Source organism: Marmota monax, unplaced genomic scaffold (genome assembly GCF_021218885.2).
Source record: "Marmota monax isolate L192 unplaced genomic scaffold, Marmota_monax_Labrador192_F-V1.1 WCK01_AAM20220418_F8-fsc00041, whole genome shotgun sequence".
In the NCBI taxonomy this organism is placed as follows: Eukaryota; Metazoa; Chordata; class Mammalia; order Rodentia; family Sciuridae; genus Marmota; species Marmota monax.
In genome coordinates this window covers 7015072-7032609 of record NW_026695238.1, presented here as the reverse complement: position 1 = coordinate 7032609, position 17538 = coordinate 7015072, and the positions used below count along the sequence as shown (strand labels likewise).

Genomic DNA, 17538 nt, shown 5'->3' with positions numbered 1-17538 from the left:
CCCTACCCCCAGTTATGTCATCCTACTTTTACAGGAAGACCCTCAAGTGTCCTAAGTGTCCTACATTGAGCACATATAAATGTACTAAATCTCCCAAACCCACTTCTCCATCCACCACAAGCTAGGCAATACTAATTATAATCATTTCTATAAATGCCTTACTATTTACTACCTATTTTTTAATGTCATAAGTTACCTTGGTAATTTCAATTTGATTGTAAATCTAAACTCTAATTATGTATTCTTAGCTAGGATCAAAGTTTGGTAACCTACTGACCACTAAAAGAAATTTGTTGAGGGGGTTGAGGACTACTGTATTGTTCTAATATGTTCGCTTAGTAACTTCAAAGCACTAATAGTTTTGCAACATATATCCCTCAAAGAGACACAGCAAAGAATGTCTAAAGTGAAGGACATCAACGGGCAAAGTATATTCTTTTATCTAACACCCAGCTTCGTCAAAAGATGGTAAAATTAGTTATGCACACAAAAGGTCTGAAAGGACACACTCCATACTGTTAAGGGGTAGGCCCTAGCAAAAGAACAAGGGAAACTATCTAATTTTATTTTCATATCACAGAATGCTAAAAACTTTCAGGTCACTTGATCCTTAAACTATTGCCCCCAATCTCACGAATCTATTTCAGAAACCATAATAACGAAAACTTTGATATATTTTGGCATGCCCAAGACTACTGTAATTATCATGTAGAACCTTCTAAAGGTTAACAAAAAGCCCATTGCTGTTTTCTAACCTTGAAACTACCATTTCTGTTAAAATGTCCAGTTAGAAATTTATAATAACACTAGTACAAATTTAAAGTGACTATCAGAGGTTGAAATGGTTAACATTAGTATAATTAGCGATAAACTTAATAAAATAAAGAGGTTACTTAGTTCATATCTTTTGTACAAACACTTCATGAAATCCAAACTGAGGAAAGGAAGGTACACAACGGTGCTAAACAACATGCTTTAATGCTCAATGGGTTTGTATGGAGTTAAAATAAGTATGAAACTACTGTCTCATAATGTTCCTAATTCTACAACACAAAATGGAAAGCGTTTTCATCAGTTTAGCCATAACTTATTTTAACTTAATATATTTTATGCTTAAAGCAATATTTCATAATAAAAAATTAAATATTTTACCAGTTGACAATGGTAGGAGGTACTAGTGCCTTCAAGATAAGGGCCTTTGGGTCACTACCTGTCAAAACAAACACATGAAGACAATAAGCATTTTAACTAATCACAGTTTAGTTAAAAATATGAACCTTTCCCCAAAGATATTTTACTTCTAAAACTCATAGGAAAATTTTTGGAGAGTTTTTCTAGAAATACCTTCTATCATAATAGCAAATAATATTTTATCATGTAATCTTTCTCAAACAACAACAACAAAAGTGTAGTATATTTACTGCATATCTACTAGCATAGCCAACGTCCAATATACTGACAATACCTAATGCCAGCAAAAATGAGGAGCAAGGGCTGGGGTTGTAGCTCAGTAGTAGAGCACTTGCCCCACACACATGAGGTCCAAGGTTCAATCCTCAGCACCATAGAAAACTAAAATAAAGATATTGTGTCCATTTACAATTAAAAAAAAAAAAATTTAAACGAGGAGCAACAGGAATTCTCATTCATTGCACATGAGAATGAAAAATAGTATAACCACTATGGAAGAGAGAGAGAAGTGTCTTACAAAACTAATATACTCTTAACATATGATGTAGCAATCATACTTCTTGCTATTTACCAAAAAGAGGTGAAAACACGTTCACAAAAAAACATGCACATGAGCCAAGTATAATGACACACACCTGTTATCCCAGCTACAGAGGATCACACAAGCTTTAGGCCAACCTCGGCGCAACTCAGCAAGACCCTCCCTGTCTCAAAATAAAAAATAAAAAGGTATGGTAATGTAGCTTGGTTACTAAAGCACCCCTGGCTTAAGTCCCCAGTACCAAAAAATAAAACTGCACATGAATGTTTATAACAGCTTTATTCATAATCACAAACTTGGAAGCAACCAACAAAGCCTTCATTAGATGGATGGATAAATAAATTGTGGTACATTCAAACAATGGAATATGATTCAATGCTAAAAAGAAAGGAAACCTATATATCGATCCACGAAAAGGGAAGAAATGTAAATATATATTACTAATTGAAAGAAAACAATCTAAGGACTACCTCCTGTATAATGTCAACTATATAACATTAAGGAAAAGGCAAACATATGGTGACAGTAAAAAGGATCAGTAGACACCAGAAGCTTGGAGGTAAGGAGAGATGAACATGTAGAGCACAAAGGATTTTAGAGAGGTGAAAATACTCTGAATGGTATGTAATGGCAGACACATATCATCATACATTTGTCAAAACTCAGAGAATATACAACACCAATAGTGAATGTTGATGTAAATAACAGACATCCAGTGAAGGTAATGTGTCAATGCATGTTCAACTGTAACAAATGTACCACTGGTGTGGGATGGTGATAATGAAGGCAGCTGTATGTATCCTGCAGTAAATTTCTCTTAAAACTGAGAAGAAGGTATAGAGATTTGGTTGTGACCCTAAACCTGCTTTAAAAAAAATAAAGTCCATTAAAAACAAAGGACTTCCAAAATTAAAAAAAAAAAACGAAAAACAAGAAAAGATCAAATTTATTTACTCATTAAAATGATGATAATAAAGAATAATAATTACTGGGGGGGGTGGGGGGCTGTGGATATATAACTCAGCTGGTAGAGTGCTTGCCTTGCATGCACAAGGCGATGGACTCAATCTCCAGAATCACCAAAAACAAAACAAAATTTTTAAAAAGAATAATAATTACTAAAATTATTCATAGCAGCATACTGTACATAAAATACATTTTTACATTATCCCAATGTTTTTTCTCAATCAACTATAAAGCAAATTGACTGTCATTGATGGTCATTTTTAAAAATATTTTAACACCAACCCGAAGTCACAGAGCTAGAAAGTAGAGCTAAAAGTTAAATCTTTTGGATCAAACTTCAGCATACCACTGCAATATTAATTTTCTCATGTTCTGTAAGGCAGCCTAATATAGAGAGGAAAGAAGAAATAGGCCTTAAAGCCAGATATAACTGAGTTCAAAATCCCTGCTCTGTTTCCTATTAGCTATAACGCTAGACATGTTCAAATATCCATCTGGGAGGAAAACATCTTATAAATGTCCTTGCTAATATCTTCTGCCAGTTTCCCCATATATAAGTGAGAACGGCAACATCATTCATATCCATATTTGTACAATTTCTGTAGATAAAAGAAAGCAGACTACATTAACAGAATTTCACATACTGAAAAAACAATGGTCAACCTCACTATCACGGAAATGTAAAGTAAAACATTATCATTCTCCCCATTAATTTTCTTTTAATGAAAAAAAATACAGGAATTGAAAAGGATATAGGGAACAGAATAGAGCTTAGTACTTAGGGGGAAGTGTAGCTGGTTTGGAGGGCAATTTGGCAGCATCTAGCAAAGGCTGAAAATGTAAATTCCTATGACCTAGCAAATGCCTCTTAAGTAAGTAATTTGCCCTGGAGAAAGTATGGCACGTGTGTATACTTACTTTGGCCTACTTTGTTGTGTTAATTAAACGGTCCAATGGACAGTCCCTAGTGTTTAATTAGTCTTCAAAAAGTTCCTAGACTTTTTGTAAAGCCTGACAAGGCAAAATGCTTTAAGGTGACAAATACTGTTAGAAGAAGTACAAAGACTATAGTACAAAATCTGACAGGCAAATGCAGTCCTCTGTCTAGGAGGAAGAAAGTCAAAGAAGTCATTATGAACTGAATACATACATTTTTGTCTAAAAACAGAACAATAAATAATGACATTTGCAAAAGCACAGAGGCATACAAACAAAAGAGAAACTAGAGGGACTGGGGTTGTGGCTCAGTGGTAGAGCACTTGCCTAGCATGTGAGGCACTGGGTTCGAGTCTCAGCACCACATATAAACAAATAAATAAATAAAGGTCCATCAGTAAATAATAAAAAAAAAATTAAAGAGAGAGAGAGAGAGAGAGAGAAATTAAAGAAAACTCAGAAGTACTGACAGAAAGCTAAACAAACAACCTCAGAGGTACCAGGCTGTAATATCTGGAACCTGCGAATGTTACCTTATTTAAAGGATCATTGCAAATGTGATTAAATTAAGGATTATGTGACAGGAACATGATCCTGGATTATCCAGTGAACCCTAAAACAATCACAAGTACCCTTGTAAGAGAGCAACAGAGGGATATGAGACACACACATACACAGATGATGTGAAACAGAAAGATTTGACAACTCTGGCCTAAGAGACTAGACTGAATGCCAACAGCCAACAGAAGCTGGAAAATATAAGGGACAGATTCCTGCACAGAGCTTCAGAGGGTCAGAACCTCTGCTGGTACCTTGATTTGGCCCGTAATACTGATTCAGACTTCTGGCCTACATCACTATAAGAGGATAAATTTCTGCTCTTTTAAGTCACCAGCACTGTGGTGATGTGTTGCAGCAGCCCTAGGAAGCAAACACAGGGCTGCCACTGCAAATGAATGTCATGCAAAGTGGCTGAGACGTCAACCAGGTTTCTGAAGAGGTATCATTTTCATGCATAGAATGACAAAATCAGATCTATGTTTCACAATGTTAAATCTGGTGGCAAAAGAAACAGAGTAGCCATTAAAACTAAAAATCTAGACAGAAGATAAAACTTCTGGATCACCAGATAGATGAGAAAAACCACTGCTTTAAAAGAAAGAGAAACAGAGGGGAAGAGGAACCTCAATGGAAATATATAATGTAGAAAGTGGGGGGAAATTTTAAATATGTATATGTAATTGATATTCAATGGGAAAGAGACTCTCATATATGTCTACAAAACAAGACTGGGATGCTACGTAGAAGGAATAAAAATAAGAAAAGCTCTTGGAAATTAATAATAGCAGCTGAAATCAAAAAGTCAACATAAGTATCAGAAAATGAGATTAAGAATATTTCCCAGAAAGGAAGAAAAAAGCAAAGAGAGAAGACTAATCAAAGAATTTGACTTCTATTTAAAAATAAGGTGTCAAATGTATCTAAGAGATCCAAGTGCCACTACAAGGAGTTCTAGAAAGGAAAAGTAAGAGAGGAGAGGAGAGGAGGAGGAGGAGGAAGATAATGAGGAGGAGAAAGAGGAGGCAGAAATCACTGAAGCAGTCTACAATAAAATACTTTGGAGCTGACAGACAGTAGTCTTCAAACTTAAAGAGGAGAGCAGATGAATGATGGAAAAACTTGACCTCTTGATACAGCCTGCTGAATTCTCAGAGCACAAGGTGTAAGAATACCCTAGAGGTTTCCAAAAAGACACAAAAAGCAGATCATCTAACAAATAAGGTGTGCCGGTAAGTGATCAACAACAAGGATACTTCTCAGAGTAAAAGCAGGTGTTATTAGAAAGTATAATTTGAGGGTGCTTCCAACAAATCAGGATACATTGTGGAGCTTTCCATAAAAGAATGAGAATCACACTGTAGCAAACAGCTGAGCACCCTGAAGCCAGGTGGCTATGAACAATTTGCCTTAAAAGGTTTGAGGGATATTAATTTTAACCTGGAATTCCACTCCCAAATAAGCTGCCCATCAATTACAAGTAGAATAAAGAAATTCTCCATACATGTAGGGACCCAAAGTCCCTCAACCATGTGAATATATACCTTTGTTAAAAGTTCTCAGACAGTTTTTAAGCAAGAATTGATCTCAAGTTTTATTATCTATTTTACAAGCATACATATGATGCTAATTCCAAAACTAAACATAACCACACAGGACAACCACTCTAGGGAAAAAATCTCCAAACACCAGCAGATCTAGTCTAGCAGAGTTAAAAGAATACTACACCACTGCAGGTGGATCTCCATTTCAAAGCCACCCTCTGCTAAGCAACTCAGTGAGACCCTGTCTCTAAATAAAATATAAAATAGAGCTGAGAATTTGGCTCAGAGGTCAAGTGCCCCTGAATTCAATCCCCAGTGCCCTCCCCGCAAAAAGATACATCACATTCAAACATGGTTTCTTTACAAGTATAAAGTTGCTTCACAACTAGGACTCCACAATTATCATTCTCTATATTAACAGGCTAAATGGGAGGGAAAAGGAATAAAATTAAAAAATAAAAGAAAGGATAAAAATAAGAAAAAGCTCTTAGAAATTAATAATAGCAGCTGAAATTAAAAAGTCAACATAAGTATCAGAAAACTTTTTATGTTTTTCCCTATATAGTATTAACAGCCAGTTAGCAAATAAAAAGAAACAAGATCTTAGTCGCAACAACAAAACAACCTTAAAACATTTCATGTTATAAAACACCCATACTAGGACACCCATACATCCCCTGTGATCATGTCAGTGTATGTTTTTTAGAAGTATTTAAGAGAAGTAATGTAAATCATTAACTTTAATAGATACTTTTTCAATTTTGTTAAATTTGTTCTAATTAGTTATACATGACATAGAATGCATTTTGACATATCATACATAAACTTCTCATTCTTCTGGTTGTACATGATGTAGAATTACACCAGTCATGTAATCATATATGCACATAGGATAATAATGTCCCATTCATTCAAAACTGTCCTATCCACCCCCAAACCCCCTCCCCTCCTTCACTCCCCTTTGTCTAATCTAAAGTACCTGTTCCTCCCTACCCTGACCTTATTGTGAATTAGCATCCACACATCAGAGAAAACATTCGGCCTTTGGTTCTTTGGAATTGTCTTATTTCGCTTAGCACAATAGTCTCCAGCTCTTCCCATTTACTGGCAAATGACATAATTTTATTCTTCTTTAAGGCTGAGTAATATTCCATTGTGTGTGTGTGTGTGTATATATATATATGTATATATATATATATTTTTTATTTATTTATTTATTTATTTATGTAAATTCACTCATCTGCTGAAGGACATCTAGGTTGGTTCCATAGTTTAGCTATTGTGAATTGAGCTGCTATAAACACTGATGTAACTATACCACTATAGTATGCTGATTTTAAGTCCTTTGGGTAGAAATTCAGGAGTGGGATAACTGGGTCAAATGGTGGTGCCATTCCAAATTTTCTGAGGAATCTTCACACTGCTTTCCAGAGTGGTTGCATCAGTTTGCCGCCCCACCAGCAATGTATGAGTGAACCCTTTTCCTCACATCCTCTCCAACATTTATTGTTGCTTGTATTCTTGATGACTGCCATTCTGACTGCAGAGATATTGAACGTTTTTTCATATATTTGTTGGTTGATTGTATTTCTTCTTCTGTGAAGTGTATGTTCAGATCCTTAGCCAATTTACTGATTGGGTTATTTGGATATTTTGATGTTATGTTTTTTGAGTTTAAAAGATACTTCTTAACAAAAGAAAACTATCCAAAAAAAAAGGAGTATTTATCAGAAATGAACAAAAGCTATTTCCATTAAAGTAAAACTAAGACAAGGAAGCCCACTATGAACATAACTACTGTATATTATTAAGAAGACTCTAACACGTGTTAACCAATGAATTAACAACTAACCACAGCACTACTGAGCACTTGGGATGAGGCTTGTCCAAACTGAAGTATACTCAAAGTGTAAAATACACAGAGGTTCCAAAGACTAAGTTTTAAAAAAAGAATATAAAATTGATCATTAGTAAGTTTTGTACTAGTTACACTGAAATATTATGGATTTACTGCATTAAATAAAATTAAATTTACCTGTTTCCTTTCATTATCATGTATCAACTAGAAACTTAAAATTATACATATATGGCTTATATATATACTTGGCTTTCACTACATTCTTTTGGACAGTACTGTGGTCTAGCCAATACAATGACAAGTTAAAAAAAAAAAAAGAGAGAGAGAAGTATAAATGCTAGAAAAGGAAAAACAAACAACATCACTCAGCATGGATAAGTGGCTATCAGGCAAAATCCAAAACAATCATCTGAATACTATCCCACCAGAGGCAGAATTCACTAAGGCATCTGGACATAATAATAATAGTTGTGTTTTTCTCTATATAGTATTAACAGCCAGTTAGCAAATGAAAAGAAACAAGATCTTCATCACAACAACAAAAACAACCTTAAAACATTTCATGTTATAAAACACCCATACCAGGACAGGGGATGTAGCTCAGTGACAGTCTGCTTCCCCAGCATGCACGAGACCTTGGAAAGGTTACACACACACAGACACACAGACACACACACACGTACACATGAAAAATGCTATTGTGATAGGCACTAAATATCCTAAACATAAAGACAGGCTTATTTCTGAGTGGAAAGGAAAAATATATTTCTGCCAAAATTAACCTGTTATCCAAATGTAATCCCAATCAAAATCCTAGTGAGATTTTTCTAACTTTTTGTTTTGTATGGTTTCTTAATATATCTTAATATATTAATACTAATATATTAATATATGGAAGAAAAATTAAGATTATCTATTAAAATTTGAGAAAAAAGAATACTTAATGCACATTTGTCCTACTAGATATCAAAACAAACACTATTATTCTGGTACAGAATTTGAAAACCAAACATATTCACGCAATTTTTTAACTAACAATTGTGGAGTTTTAGATCAGTGAGTAAAACTGATTATAAGTTGCAAAGCAGCTGGCTTCCACATCCACCCCAGCATCACGGCAAATATGGACATCCACAGTTATCTAGAGTGACGCTTATATCAAAAATATGAATGTGTGGGCACATTCTTGGCTTCACCTTGTGTGTGTCTTCACCTTGAAATTGAAATTGGGATATGGAACTGGAGAGAAACAAAAGAAGCTAAGAGGACTGCCAAAGTAAACTCATCCTTCAAGATTCAGTTTAAACCTCCATGAAGTCCTCCTTGGACCAAGAGATGAGCTGAATCACTCCTCTATGCTGATTCCTCCACCATGCCAGCCCAACAAACAGAAGCTCGAATGAACACAATGAGGAACCACAAGCAGCCCAAAATGGCTGGAACACAGAAAACCTGGGAGGGGTTAGAAAATGCTGAAGACAGAATGAGCTAGGTTTTTAAGTAAGGCATTTGAACAAATGGGTTTTTTTAGATTGACTGCTCGGGTCTACATAGAAAATAAACCAGAAGGGATTTCAAGCACACACAGAATGAAGAGGTGCAGAATTTAAGGCAGCAGAGGATAAACAGGACCAACTGTAGAAACTTTTATGAGGCAAAATGAACAGGAGGGAATTCCGGAGGAGGGAATTCCTGTTGGGGTCCGGGAGAACACCGCGTGTGTTGGTCGGCATATTTCCCGGGAGCATACGGGGCATTGGCGGCACTTTCAAAAATAAAGTTTGTTCCTGCTTGAGTGGCTCGTGATTTTGTGCCCAGCCAGACTGCGGCAATTGGTGGCCCGTGCGGGGGACGCCTGAAGCTTGGAGGTGAGTAAAATTGCTCGCCCCTGAGGGAAGGCAAGAGAATGGGTGACCATTTCAAAAAACAATGTGTTCTTGTTTTGATTTATTTTGTTTTTGTTTCAAGCTGCCTATCCTTAGAACTTTCTCAGGCAAACTGGGAAAAACGGCTGGCTCAAGGTTTGAAGATGTTCAGCCCTGAGAAAGAGAAAATTGATACAACGATTTTTTGTTCCGTTTTTGTTTCATTCTATTTCGGTTTTGTTTTATGTTATCTTATTGGGTTGCATTACCTTTATAGTACATTAGAAATTAGTAAAAAACAAACCGAAAGACTGTTAAGTAAATTGTTAGAGGTCCAGACTATGGTAGAAAACATGTTAGGTCAAGCAAAAGAGAAGGTCTCTCGAGCTAGTCAGACAGAGGAAAATTTAAAGGAAGAAAGTTTGAAGGACAAACAACCATGGGGGGGAGCTACAACAGGAGGCTGCTACTAACTCCGTTCTATCACCAGAGGGCGTAATTCAACCAACAGCTCCATCTACAGCTGAGTGGCCCTCAACTCCAGTAGTTGATGGATGGAATCCTGAGGCAGGACCCCAAAGATTAGCATGCCCTGTACTTGAGCAGGCAGGAGGGCAACGAATTCAACGTGCTTTAGATTTCGAAACAGTGAAGCAATTAAAGGAGGCTGGAACAACCTATGGTCTGCAAGCACCCTTCACTGTGAGCATGGTCGAATCCATTACCAACTTGGACATGACGCCAGCAGATTGGGCTAACGTGTCGATCTGTGCTAAATGGAAGACAATATTTGTTATGGAAGGTTGCCAATGAGGAATTTTGCATGGAGACAGCTAGGCGAAATGCAGCAGCCGGTTACCCTCAAAGAAATCTAGATATGTTGTTAGGAAAAGGACCTTATGAGGGTCAACGGCAACAAATTGAATATGATCCTGGCGTATACGCACAAATTGCTATAGATGTGGTTAGGGCATGGAAAACTTTACAGGGGCATGGAGATTTACAAGGACAATTATCTAAGGTAATACAAGGAACTAATGAACCTTACGCTGAATTTGTAGATAGGCTTATTCAAACAGCTTCCAGAATTTTGGGGGATACAGAACAAGCAATGCCATTTATAAAACAACTGGCTTATGACCAAGCAAATTGTTGCTGCAGAGAGGTCATTAGACCATGGAGACATGAAGATTTAAACACATATATTAAATTATGTAGAGACATTAATGAACAAGGGCAAGTCTTGGCAGCAGTACAACAGGCTTTAGATGCTAGGCCAAAAACATGCTACAATTGTGAACAAACAGGACATTTTAAAAGGAGTTGCCCCATAGGAGGAGGATTTAACAAAGCTAGGTATCAAAGGAATAGAATACTGGGTATTTGCCCACGATGCCGTAGAGGGAGACATTGGGCTAATGAATGCCGTTCTCCAGCCACCATAGAGGGTATTCCGTTATCAAAAAACGGACAAGGACCAAGTGTTTACCCACGATATTGTGGAGAAAGGCATCAGGCTCCATTGCCAAAAAACGGACTGGGGGGCCCAATGCTCCGGGGCCCACAACCACAAATATACGGAGCACTGGAGGAACCCAGCAACACCATCAGGGTAGTGCCCAGGACACATTATCCATTAAATCCTTCATCAGACAAACTAGAGGGAGCACAGGGTTGGACATCTGCGCCTCTGCCAGAGCAGTACTAACTCCAGAGATGAGAGTTCAAATAATTCCCACAGGAGTAAAAGGACCTCTTCCCCAAGGAACAGTAGGCTTATTATTGGGACGCAGTTCTTCTACACTAAAAGGACTTATGATAAGTCCTGGGGTAATTGATCCCAATTATGAAGGTGAAATAAAAATTATAGCTAGTTCTCCAAGAGGTATATCAGTAATTTCACAAGGAGATAGAATAGCACAGTTATTAATAATACCCAGCCTGCATGATAAATTTTCCAGTTGTACTGTAGAAAGAGGTTCCAGGGGATTAGGCTCCACAGGTGTGGATTGGGCTATGCTGTCTTTAAATTTAGATTCTCGCCCAATGCTAAAACTAAATATTCAAGGACATGAATTTAATGGACTACTGGACACAGGAGCTGACCTTAGCATCATATCTCGTCAAGAATGGCCAAAACATTGGCCATTACAACAAGCCACTCAAACGTTTCGAGGCCTAGGAGTGGCAACTAATCCCCATAGAAGTGCAATGGTATTAGATTGGAAGGATCCTGAAGGATGTGAATGAACTATACAGCCATATGTATTGGATCATCTTCCTATAAATTTATGAGGACGAGATGTCCTAGATCAATTAGGTTTGACATTAACAAATAACATCAATCCTAACACGCCCACTACTAGGGCTAGACAAGGCTTTAGGAAAGAAAAAAGATTAAGAGAACAAGAACAAGGTATAGCAGCACCAATTCAAATAGATCAAGGAATAAATAGACATGGATTGGGTTTTCAGAAAGGGCCACTGAGACAATCAAAATTACTTGGAAATCAGAAAGACCAGTGTGGGTTCCTCGGTGGCCCCTGACTAAAGAAAAGATACAAGTAGCCCATGACCTGGTCAAACAACAATTAGCGGAGGGACATATACAACCTTCCGTATCTCCCCATAATACTCCCATTTTTGTCATTAAAAAGAAATCTGGTAAATGGAGATTATTGCAAGATTTAAGAGCCATTAATAATGAGATGGTTATTATGGGACCTGCTCAATCAGGGATTCCCCAATTTTCTGCTTTGCCAAAAACCTGGTATGTTTTAGCTATAGATATTAAAGATTGTTTTTTTTTTTTTTCAATTCCAATTCATCCTGAGGATAGTCCACGTTTTGCATTTACTATCCCTGCACTAAATCATTTTTGTCCTGATCAGAGATATGAATGGAAAGTACTCCCTCAAGGGATGGCTAATAGTCCAACTATGTGTCAAATTTATGTTAACAAAGCAATCCAGCCACTTAGAAATCAAAATCCTAAACTACAAATATTTCACTATATGGATGATGTATTATTGGCACATAAAGATAAAAACACATTGCTAGAATGTTATGCCACACTTACAAATTTATTAAAAAATTATAATCTAGAGATAGCAATAGATAAAGTACAATTAAATCTTCCAATTAATTATTTAGGAGTTCTATTATCCTCAACCATGGTCCGTCCACCAAAAATTCAAATACGAGTAGATCAACTCAAATCACTTAACGACTTTCAAAAGTTATTGGGAGACATAAATTGGATAAGGCCTTATCTAGGCATACCAACAGGAGAGTTAGGACCTTTATTTGATATCCTAAAAGGTCCATCAGATACAAATTCGCCCCGCATGTTAACACCTGAAGCAAGAAAGGCATTAAAAATCATTGAAATATATATGGAAAATATGCATTTAGATAGAATTGATATAAGTTTGCCTTTATTATTTATTGTACTACCAAGAAAAAATATTCCTACAGGAGTACTTTGGCAAGAAGGTCCATTATTGTGGATACATTTATCTTATTCTCCTAACACTATTCTTACTAGGTATCCTGAAGCTGTAGGACAATTAATACTCTAAGGAATAAAAGCAGCAAAGGGAGTGTTTGGGATTTCTCCCAATAAAATTATTACTCCATATACTATGGATCAAATTGATGAGTTAGCTAATGAGTTAAATACTTGGGCAATAATCATGTGTAAATCTAATGTTACATTTGATAATCATTTACCATCTAATCCTTTGTTGTCTTTTTGGTCTTCGCATCCTGTAGTTTTTCCAAAAATTACAAAAAAAAACCCTATCATGAATGCTCCAAATATATTCACTGATGGGTCAAATAATGGTACAGCAGCAGTAGTTACCCCTTATCAAACTTTTACATTTTTAGTACCCAAACAATCAGCTCAAAAGGTAGAGCTTAATGCAGTATTACAAGCTTTTGTGATGTTTAAAGATACTGTATTTAATTTATTTTCTGATAGTCAGTATGTAGTTAATGCTATAGTATCCCTTGAAGATGCTGGTAGGATTTCCCCTTCCTCTACTGTTTCCTCTTTGTTTTCCACTATACAAAGTCTAATCTAGGACAGAAAAGATCCATTCTTTATAGGACATATCAGGGCACATACAGGATTGCCTGGAGCCCTTAGTTTGGGCAATGAATTAGCAGATAAATCTACACATGACATACATATTTTCTCCACAATAGAAGAAGCTATAAATTTTCATAAAAGGTTCCATGTCAATGCTAATACTTTACAAAAGCGTTTTAAAATAACTAAAGAACAAGCCAGACATATAATAAAACAATGTCAAAATTGTGTGACATTTTTACCACAAGTTAATCTTGGAGTCAATCCTAGAGGATTGATACCTAACCATATTTGGCAGATGGACGTCAGACACTTGCCAGAATTTGGAAAATTAAAATATTTGCATGTTACAGTTGATACTTCTTCCGGATTTTTGATGGGATCCCTTCATGCCGGAGAAAAAACTAAAGATGTTATAGCTCATTGCTTACAAAATTTTGCCACTGTGGGCGTTCCAAAACAGTTAAAAACAGATAATGGTCCTGGTTATACTTCTAACTCTTTTAAACAATTTTGCTCATCATTTGGCATTACTCACATAACAGGAATTCCATACAATCCATAGGGACAAGGCATAGTTGAAAGAGCTCATCAAACTATTAAAATGTACTTATTAAAACAAAAGGAGGGAATTGGAAAGGGGTATATATCCCCCAAAGATAAACTTAAAATAACCCTTTTTACTCTAAACTTTTTAAATTTGGATTCATCAGGGCTTAGTGCTGCGGAAAGACATTTGTATCCAAAAAATGTACATAAGCCTAAGGTACTTTGGAAGGATATTCTAACAGGACAATGGAAAGGTCCTGACCCAGTGATTGTCTGGAGTCGGGGCTCTGTTTGTGTTTCCACAGGGAGAACAGCAGCCGATTTGGATTCCAGAGAGACTAACCAAAACAATTTCTACAGACCAAAAAAGATGATGATTTGACTCAAATCCATAACAGCTGATATCCAGAGCTCCAGCTTGGCTATTCTTACATCTGCGACAGTGATTAACCAGGATGCTTTTTTCAATATCTATTTTATTATCGCTTTTTCCCACATCATAAAGTTCTATTTTATTTTTGAGCTTATACAGACCTAGGTTAATGTTTTTCTGATCAGTTTTATTTTTTGACTGTGGAGTTTTTAAACATTGCAATGGAGATTTCACCTATGTAAAGCTACAAGGCCTTTACTATTGTCTTATGTGTTGTATGTTATGTGTGCACACTTCTGTTTTGTGTTGTATGTCTGTATATACGTATGTCCATGTATCATATATGAGGAGCGCTCATGAATAAATGGATCCAAATTTTTTTTTATTATTCACGTGATTTTAATGGTTTAATTTAAATTGGGTAAACAGCTGTTGAGGATTGTCTTAATATGTGTACACATAAGCAGGTTAACAGACCTGTTTGTTTACTTTCACCTTTCCTTTTCATTATATTTAATAATTCTATTCAGGATAATGTAAATTGTTCAGAAAATTGTTTTCTTAATACCTGTTGGAATGTTACATAATTTTTTTTTTAGCATCATTGTCAGAATTCCTATCTTCATCCCAGTGCCGGTGAAGACAAAGATGAAACCAAACTACAGCTTCTTCGATAGTTATCCCAACAAACTGTATAAACTGATGCATCAATGAATAATAACTCAACAAGTAATGCTCAATCAAGGAGTCGATTTACTTTGGGAGGAAATGGACATATTGATAGATTCCTCTGCTTTGAACTGCTTGTAGAACTTGCCTGGACTATGTATCACTTGTATGCATTGTGATCTATCTGTTGATGCAGTGAATTATGGTAGTGCTGGCGTATCTTTGCTGATGTGTCATCAGTGATGCAATTTTTCCTAAGGAGCCGTCAATTGGCTTGGTGTCCTGGCATTTCTGTATCCTCCTCCCTTCTACTAGTGATGGTCTAATTTTGGGGGCCAACAGAGGTGAGGCAAAGAACCTCACCCCACCCACCGGCACCAAGGCCAAATTTGGGGGCCAACAGAGGTGAGGCAAAGAACCTCACCCCTCCCCCACTAGTGCATAGGCCTATCCACAAGTATGGCTATATGCTGGACCGGTAGTCAGTGACGGGTATGATCCAATTGCAGTGGTATCAACATAAGACAGGAGGCTGACGCCTAGAGGTCAGTTCATCCGATGACGGGTAAGAACCATATGTTGAATTGGACAACCTAACAGGCAAGGTCCCTAGCCACATTGCTTGTTGCTTAATTAAACAGAAGGGGGGAGATGCTAAGAGCCACAGCCAAGTAATATGATACATGGCATTTTTGGTTGAAAGGTGATGCCAGCAAGCCATTGAGATGATATGATTATGTTAAGATCTGCATTCATATGGATATTGGACTCCTGCTGTCCACCTCGGCCTGCTACGGGACTCCTGGAGAGTTCCCATTGGTTGGGGAAGTGTGGTAGGAGGGAATTCCGGAGGAGGGACTTCCTGTGGGGGTCCGGGAGAACGCTGCCTGGGTTGGTCGGCAATCTTCCCGGGAGCGTACAGGGCATTGGCGGCAGTTTCAAAAATAAAGTTTGTTCCTACTTGAGTGGCTCGTGATTTTGTGCCCAGCCAGACTGCGGCAAATTTTTACTTTTATACCTTTAAATAGAATTTTAAATCTTGAAATTTTCTGTTCTCCAAATTCTTAGCAGGGAAGGATGCACAGAGCTAATGAATTTAAAAAAAAAAAATTTAAGTAGGGCAATTATTTAAATCAGACCTAGATTAAGACTGGTTCAACCAAAATAAATATTTGGGCTGCTAAGAAAAAAGTTTTTAATTTCACAAAATATTCTTAATATGAAAAAATATTTCTCCTCATTTTCAATACATACAGGTACTACGTGAAAACACTCTTACTAGCCACTAGAGGGCACAAAAATAAGTACAGCAACTGTGGAAAGCAGTTTTATAATTTTTATTAAGAGCCTTAAATTTTTTCATACATTTTGACCCAACAATTTCACTTCTGGGAATCTTTAGTGAGGAAAAAAGTTTCCTGAAGATTTCCATTATGGTTATTTATAATAAGGGAAATAAAGGAATTAAGCAAATATCCAATAACTGAGAAATGGTCAAATACGTCATGATATATATATAACACTATATTATTATGTAGCCATGAAAAATATTTTCAAAGAATATTTAATAACATGGAAATTGCTCCTGATAAATGAAGAAAGTTAATTAAAAATTAAATACAACTCCACTTTTGTTATTAACACATACAAATATACATCAACACTAAAGCACCAAAATTTCAGCAGTGGCTATATCCGGAAAGTAAAATTACTGGTGATTTTTATTTTCTCCTTTATGTTTTTATGTTTTCTAATCTTTTTCATGTAGTCATTTTGTGATGAAGAAAAACTTTAAGCATATATATAAATGCATTATAATTTCTACAAATTTATATAGAAACAGTACTAAAATCCTGTTTTACACAAGAAATGAACAGAATCTGGCAAATAAACATTTATTTAAAATATGTGCTCAAAACATACAACACTACAAAATATTATAAAGTATTACATAATCCAGCTGGAAAATTTTACTAACAACTTACTATGTGAGTAATACCAAAACCAAAGCAATAAATTACAATTAGATATATTGTTGCAAGTTTATAGATGTTTAATAGTGCTAAAGATTATTTTGGTAAATTCTAACATTACAAATCATACAATTCAAACCACAAGAAGAAAAAAGTTATTACTATATAATAATAAAAATTAAACTTTCTGTAGTAAATGAGAACCAAAACAACACACTGACTTGGTATAGCTACTCTTAGTTGGCACCACAGAGCCTCCAAGTTCCTGAATATACCTACACACTCTACTCTCAATAAAAGGCCTTTAACAGAGAGCTTTGTTTTCACTCCTGTCTTACACATTCTGTGTTCCTATTTACCTTGTGCCCAATTTCATCTCAAACAACTGACAGGAAAACTCCTGTCCTCTGGCCTTCTTG

General features: G+C 36.2%; 1 protein-coding gene across 3 annotated transcripts in view; it reads right to left on the bottom strand.

Moving 5' to 3' along the window:
• Positions 1–17538, bottom strand: part of Acsl3 (acyl-CoA synthetase long chain family member 3) — a 73263-nt gene that overhangs the window by 46724 nt on the left and 9001 nt on the right. The window contains exons 2-3 of one of the 3 annotated variants that reach the window (XM_046439875.2): positions 1827–1895; positions 1153–1210 (exon numbers count right to left, since the gene is read on the bottom strand). The exons of 1 other annotated variant lie outside the window; for it this stretch is intronic. The gene's annotated coding sequence lies outside the window, so the exon portion shown is untranslated. The remainder of the gene's footprint in view (positions 1–1152; positions 1211–1826; positions 1896–17538) is intronic. One more of the 3 variants, XM_046439876.2, reaches the window with a different exon arrangement.